Here is a 7,917-nt window from a genome sequence, read left to right as displayed (position 1 = left end):
GCAATAGTATCTTGTTATGATACAAGCTCTCTAAATGACAATATTCAGTCACTGCTGTTCTAAAGTACCACTTAACTTGTGCTGCTCTAACCTGCAGTGTGGAATTGTGATGTGCACACTGTCTTGCATTGCTGACAGTCCCTCCTCATGACGCTTGTGTATTTGAAAGCAGAGTTCCTCTTTCAAATTAAGATTAGCATATATTGTTCTTATGGAGATATAGCAGGTGCACTAATAATTATGTTAATAATAATAATAAATGCCTTTTCTTAAAAAAAGTGTTCTACTTTTTCTCCAGCTTCACCGCAGGCTAGTGTCCTGAGTTAAGCCTCATCAGATACAGATTTTAAATTGTAATAATGGTTTACTACTCTCTGTCAGGGGTAAAGCTATTGCTGTGGACTCTGCAGCACCCAAAAGCCTCCAGGAAGGGAAGTTACTTAAGAACAAGGAGCCTGTCCTTCCCACATACCTTCTTTATACAGTATGTTCTTACATCCCACAGCTGCCAACACTGATGGCTGACCTTTAACACAGAAACAAGATATATGGGGCATAGGTCTTATTTTAAAGTAAAATAGTGTTTCCTGCAGGCTCCTAGGAGTGCCATTTCTCTTTAAGAATAAGAAATGTGCCCCATATCCACATATTTGAAAGTGATTTTTCTGGTGCAGTGACAGAAATGGGTTATAGCCCCTAGAAGATTCAAGGCATATAATGCCTACCGTTTTTGTAGAGAAATAAGAAAGTGAGGTAAAAAATATTATCAAAAGCATGAGTCATGATAGCTGATGGGAAACAATGCGAAGTGAAGGCATTTATGCTGTTGAGCAATAAATTCAAAATCGCTGTGATACATTTTGTATGGTTAAACTAAACACATGTTCCCAAGTTCCAACTTCACTGGCAACAGTCAGAAACTTTTCCTCAATATATTAGTATCTTTCTAATTTATTTAATGCGTGATTCCATATAGTCACATTTGCCTCACTTATTCTGAAACATTGGATGCACTAGGATGTCCCCAGTAAATTTATATCTACATTTCATTAGATTTCCATTGTTATCAACAGAGATTACAAAACCATTCCTTGCTCAGGCAACTGTTGAATGCACATATGACATTCCATTTCTTTTTAGGTGAAGTTGAATCAGTTTCTTGAGCCCTTGAGACAGACCCAAAGTCTGAATATACACTTCACTAGAAGTTTTGTGAGCTTAAACATACAGAAAGCATTCCCTCATTGGATCAGTAGAGTGCAGTTTTCTGCTATCTGTGTGCATATATGTCTGTTTTCATATTGAAACTATCTCACCCAGTACATTCATTTTCTTCAATCAGCTATTATCACCTAACACTTCAGGTTAAAGTATCTTCTGGCCTACCTTGAGATGCCAAGGACTTCACTGTGGGAATGAAACATTTGTGTTTTACTGCCATCAGCTCCTTTTTCCACTGAACTCTGCCTTGGAAAACTAGTTCTGCGTCATGTTGTGAGAACAGTGGATACTTGGTCTGCTTTATGTGTTACAAATGTCAAGTGATTTTTGTGTTAGTGATTTTTGAAAGTAGCTATAATGGAGTCATACTTAGGTTTATGAAACAATTACATCTAATGAATTACAGTTACAGCTATTGAAATCTAAATAAAGCCCTGGAGTTTCAAGTGTCAGTCTAGCACAGTGGTTCTTAATCTCTTGGTCCTCAAGTGTTTTGGCTTACAACTCCCAGAAATCCCAGCCAGTTTACCAGCTGTTAGGATTTCTGGGAGTTGAAGGCCAAAACATCTGGGGACCTACAGGTTGAAAACCATTGGTTTAGCATTTTAGATGAGTGGATGGACACTTAATAATGTACTTGACTCAGAGTTTGTGAAAGTTATTTGGGGGACTGCATCATCCAAAATTCTGCAGCCAGCAAGGGTACTGGACATGCTCCCTATAGGATTCTGATATCTGTAATACAAGACGAGGTTCTGAGACTTTAAAAATTTTGTAACATAACTTAGCCTATCAAGAAGCAAAGTTCCAATTGTATTACATGACATTTATGTTTCCATAATTTTTAAATACAAATATGTATCTTATTTAATTCATATATACTCCATCTTTCCCTCAAAACTGAGACTCAAGATAGTTATTTAGTGACAGTATATTATTGAGTGACTTGGAAGTCCCTTATTCATAGGACTGTCTAAAGTCGAAATCGACTTGATGGCTATTAACAACAAAGGGGATCTCAAGTTTTGATATATTATTTATTGTTTTTATTTACTTTTTTATACCTCAACTTTCTCCCTGGGGGGACTCAAGGTGTCTGGCAACCACACACTTTTGATCAATTTAAAACAAAGTGAATACAAAAATAAATAAATGAACAATTAAATATAACTGTGCGTTAGGTTAAAATACAGTTAAACTATAATAAATATAAAATTGAAAAGTGTTTTAAAACATACAGTCCCCCCAATCCCACCCACAACTTCCCCAGCAGCATACTTCATATTCTACAAATGCCTATTTGCAGAGAAAGGTCTTGACCTGCTTGTGGAAGGCCAGCAGGGATGGGGCTATTCTCGTCTCCCTTCGGAGGGAGTCCCACAGTTGGAGAAGCCACCGATAAGACCCTCTCCCGTGTTCCCACCAAGCATGCTTGAGCAAGTGGTGGGACTGAGAAGGCCCTCCTCAATTGTAGGTCAGTGGTTCTCAACCTTTCTAATGCCGCGACCCCTTAATACAGTTGCTCATGTTGTAACTCTAAACCATAAAATTATTTTTGTAGTTACTTCATAACTGTAATTTTGCTACTGTTATGAATTGTAATATAAATATCTGATATGCAGGATGTATTTTCATTCACTGGACCAAATTTGGCACAAATACACGATACACCCAAATCTAAATACTGGTGAGGTTGATTTTGTCATTGGAGAGTTGTAGTTGCTAGGATTTATAGTTAACCTGCAATCAGAAAGCATTCTGAACTCCACCAATGATGGAATTGAGCCAAACTTGGCACAGAAAACTCCCATGACTAACAGAAAATACTGGAAGAATTTAGTGGGCATTGACCTTGAGTTTTGGAGTTGTAGTTCACCTACATCCAGAGAGCACTGTGTGGACTCAAACAATGATGGATCTGGACCAACCTTGGCACGAATACTCAATATGTCCAAACACTGGTGGAGTTTGGGGAAAATAGACCTTGACATTTAGAGTTGTAGTTTCTGGGATTCATAGTTCACCTGCAATCAAAGAGCCCCTTGAACCCCATCAATGATAGAATTGGGCCAAACTTCCCACACAGAACTCCCATTACCAACAGAAAATACTGGAGGAATTTTGAAGGAATTGACAGTGATTTAGGGGAGATGCAGTTCACCTACCTTCAGAGAGCACTGTGAATTAATATGTGTTTTCTGATGGTCTTTGGTTACCCCCCCCCCCCCCGACACCCCCTCACAACCCCCCAGGGGGTCCTGACACCCAGATTGAGAAATGCTATTGTAGATGTCTACCAGGTTCATAGCAATATTATTAGAGATAGCGAAAATGTATTTGCTGTCTCGTCATTCACAATTCTATAGATCTAGAAACAGACAGTCTTTTAATCAGTCTAGTTGTCAGGACATGAAAGTCACAAAATCAGCTTTTTGAATTAGACCAGAAGTTGGCTGATTGAGGTTAGTAGTCTCAGTAGATGCATTCTGGACTATCATCATCCAAAAGCATGTTGTTTCCCCTCCTGGTGATAGTTTTGCTGAATTTAGATACCTAATTTTATCTGTTTCGCTCTTACAGAGAGGTACTGACAGAAAGAGATAACGTGAGGAACTGGAGAAAAGCTATTGCCATTCTGAAACCTCTGCATTCTCTGGAGCATATGTCTGGCTTCCCTTGAGTTGCCTTCATTTATTTCTGCTCTCCAGGTTGATAAAGAGGAAACTGAGTGGGTTCTACCTACAAATCTGTAAAATTGAGTTCTTGCATTCTTTACTGTTCCTGGGAAGCTGAATAAGGAATTCTGCTAATTCCAACAAAGCATACCCACTGAAGTGATAAAGTCACATAGTTGGCAAATTACCTTAACTAAAAAGGAGGAAGTGTCTGTTGAGTATTTAATTAGAATATACACAGATAGCATTGCCCTTAGATGGCTAGTAAGAGGAAAAGCAATAAAAGAAAAGTAAAATTCATATCATGATGCATCTTTAAAAATCTGTTTTGAAAATTTGCACATAGAATTTTATGCCTCTTTTCGTCAGTTAATAAAGATACTACAGTACCACAATCTTGACTTACAACCTGGACTACTGTCCCTACCTTTGGATGACAGCAAGATAACATTGGAGTCCCAACCATTATTTTCCTGTTTTTATAGACACTAGAGGGTGCACCTGCCCACCATTGTTAAAGATAACATCACCGTATTTTGAATAGATATAATATTAGCAAAAACCACAATTTGCACCTAAGTAAAATGTTTAGAGAACATCACATTGTTTTGTAATTTTTATTTTAAGAGATTTGAAAAGTGGATCCACCAACTTTCAGACAGACATGTTTTGCCCAGTCCTTTGGGAAAGCGCTATTTCTAGTTTGAAAAACACTTGGAATATTACAAATATTTAATAACAAGGAGTACAGACTGGCTTTATAAAATCAGAACCAAGTTAAAAAGCTTAACCGCCTAAAGTGGACATGAATTAAATAGTTTGCTATGTTGTAGAAGCATGGCTATTGGAAATGCTAGCCCATAGATGTTTGCTTGTCCCTGAGCCATTGGCTGATGGTTCCTGCCAGGTTTCCAAGAAAGAGGAAGGAATGGTAGCCAATCAATATAAATATGGGAACAGTCTTTGGCATGTGTGATAGTCCAAGATACTCCCCTCTATGTGTGTATATGGGTATGTGTGGACGCATATGTATGTGCTCAGGAAACCTGTTGACTTATGGCAACTTCAGAAATTTAATAGGGTTTTCTTAGGCAAGGAATACTCAAAAGTCACTGGCATGCCCTTCCTCTGAAATATAGCTTCTATTTTCTGGCAGTCTCCCATCCAAATATTAATCTGGGATGGCCCTACCTACCTAGCTCCCAAGATGGAATCCGTTTGTTTTCTGTTACTCTGGAGACTAGGGCATGAAGCAAATGATTCTAACTACTACTTATGATAAAGAAGCTGTTCCTAAAGTTTTGATGAAATTATTTTCATGTGATTGAAATCTATTGTTTTGGTTTCTAGTCTTGAATGTAGCTGTTCCCCCTTTGTTCTATAACACTTAACATCTCTCTTGTGAGAGATTACTTTCTGTCAGTTCCTAGCACCCACTGCAACATTTGATTCATACTTTAAAAATTCTAAGATACTGTGGAACAAAAGATTATCTTTAGCTGCTCTCTCTTTCTAATTATTGTATTAAAAATGAGCTATAGTCCATCAAGGCATTGGTACATTAGTAAAATGACTCTTTTGCACCATAGCAGTGTAACATTACAGTAACCTTGCCCAGGTTTAGAAAAAACATCCTTTAAAGGAGTCCTAGTGCAACTCTTAGAAACTGCTGCAAAGAACTCCTCCAAAGAATGAAATGAATTGATGCAGAAGCAATGACAACTAAAAAAACGGAAAGAAGTACATTGTGAGAATTCACACTTCTTTAAATTGATCCAGATGAGACATAGGTTAAGAAGACTGGACTGCTGGCCAAACAGGGATCATTCTTTCAGGCCAACTCACATGTTTTTTTGTGTGTGTGTCAGGAACGACTTGAGAAAGTGCAAGTCGCTTTTGGTGTGAGAGAATCAGCCGTCTGCAAGGACGTCCAAGGGATGCCCGGAAGTTTTTATGTTTTCACCATCCTTGTGGAAGGCTTCTCTCATGTCCCCGCATGGAGCTGGAGCTGATAGAGGGAGCTCATCAGTGCTCTCCCCGGGTTGGATTTGAACTGGCAACCTTCAGGTCACCAACCCAACCTTCAGGTCATCAGTCCTGCTGGCATGAGGGTTTAACCCACTGGGCTACCAGGGGCTCACATGGTTCATGGGGGCGTGGACTTCTCAAGCAACCATTGCTGCAAACTAGAGAAAAAATTATTTTTCTGCATGAAATGTGTTTACCTGTGCAGACCAATTCCTTTGAAACACACAGGGCGCTTCCAGACAGCACCAAAATCTGTGTTTTAAATGAGGTGTAAAAATTCCTCTACCTGACTGCAGGTCTCCACACAGACCTGTTAGTCCTGGGATTGGGTCCCCCGCCGTCCTCACAGGCTTCATTATCTTTTTTTTTAAAAAGAGTTCACTCAGTTATGCGCTGGTCTGTATATGCGCATATGCAAATATTGTAAGATTCAAATGTGTGCATATGTAGGTCAGCACATAATGAAGTGATTTTTTTAAAAAGAAACTTCTGCTGGATTTCTTTCTCCCCCAATTGTTAATTCAAGATCTATTTAATATTATAAAATTTAAAATAAAGAGTTTCAGAGAGTTCTAATTGCTTTCCACTTGTGCCTCCCTTGAGCCACCTGTGTGTCCATTTCATCGCCCAAATCAGCTGATCAGCTGTTTCAGGCGTTTAAAAAGTGCATATGTGCTGGAGTAGTCTACACAGTGGGAAGGGAAGGAAAACACGTGTTTTGCATGAATTAAGGAATATATAGTGATGTGCCCATTTTCCGGCCAGAGTCGGAATATAAGCACATGTTTTTAACACATGTTTTTTGTCCATTGCTGCAAATCAGTGCAGATTTGCCACTAGCATCATTTAACCTTCCTCCCCATTTAACCCGGTAACTTCTGCATTTTAGGGCCTGAGTAGAAGGGCCCTTAGTGTTTTCTAATCTTGGGAATATACTGCAGAGGCATGCACATTTTCTCTCACACCAGGGAGAAAACTACTATAATTATTCCTCCTGACATATGACAAGGAAATAATTAAGGATTTATATCACTATTGCAGACAACACTGAATTTGGGAGCTGAGGTTTAAGAAATCAGTTGACTAAAGGGACATGAGATAGTCTTTGGACAGCTAGTTTTACAAATTAGTAATATAATGATCTTCTGAAGTAGATTTGATCAAGCTCCTTAAGTAGCATGACTTCTCCCTCACAAGACAGACTTTCAAGTAACACCCATTATTAAAACATTTATTCACTGCATCCTGTAAGACTATTAAGTTCAGAATCTAAAATAACCCAACAGTACATTTGATTGGAGTTATTGTGTGTTTTCTGGGCTGTATGGCCATGTTTCAGAAGTATTCTCTACTGACATTTCGCCCACATCTATGGCAGGTATCCTCAGAGGTTGTGAGGTATATGGAGAAACTAAGCAAGGAAGGTTTATATATCTGGAAAGTCCAGTGTGAGAAGAACTCTTGTCAGTTGGAGGCCAGTGTGAATGTTGATAACCTAATTAGCATTGAATAGCTTCATCTCCTGGCTTCTTCCTGCCTGGGGGAATCCTTTGTGCAGAGTTGTTAGCTGCCCCTCATTGATTCATGTTTGGAACTTCTCTGTTTTTAAAGTGTTGTTTCTTATTTACTGTTCTGATATTTGAGTTTTTTAAATACCGGTAGCCAGATTTTGTTCATTTTCATGGTTTCCTCCTTTCTGTTGAAATTGTCCACATGCTTGTGGATTTCAGTGGCTTCTCTGTGTAGTCTGACATGATAGTTGTTGGAATGGTCGAGCATTTCTGTGTTCTCAAATAATATACTGTGTCCAGGTTGGATTTTCTTAGTGGGTCTGTAGATAGTTTGTAGGTTGTGTTTCTTCATCAGTTTGCCTATGCAGTCAGTGGTGTCCTTGATGTATGGTAAGAACACCTTTCCTCTGGGTGGATCTTTGTCTTGACTCTCATGGCTTGTTCTTGGCCTTACAGCTCTTCTGATGTCCATGGTGGAGTAT

The sequence above is a fragment of the Anolis carolinensis genome, chromosome 2 (genome assembly GCF_035594765.1).
Source record: "Anolis carolinensis isolate JA03-04 chromosome 2, rAnoCar3.1.pri, whole genome shotgun sequence".
Classification (NCBI taxonomy): Eukaryota; Metazoa; Chordata; class Lepidosauria; order Squamata; family Dactyloidae; genus Anolis; species Anolis carolinensis.
Note: the sequence above shows the minus strand (reverse complement) of the source record.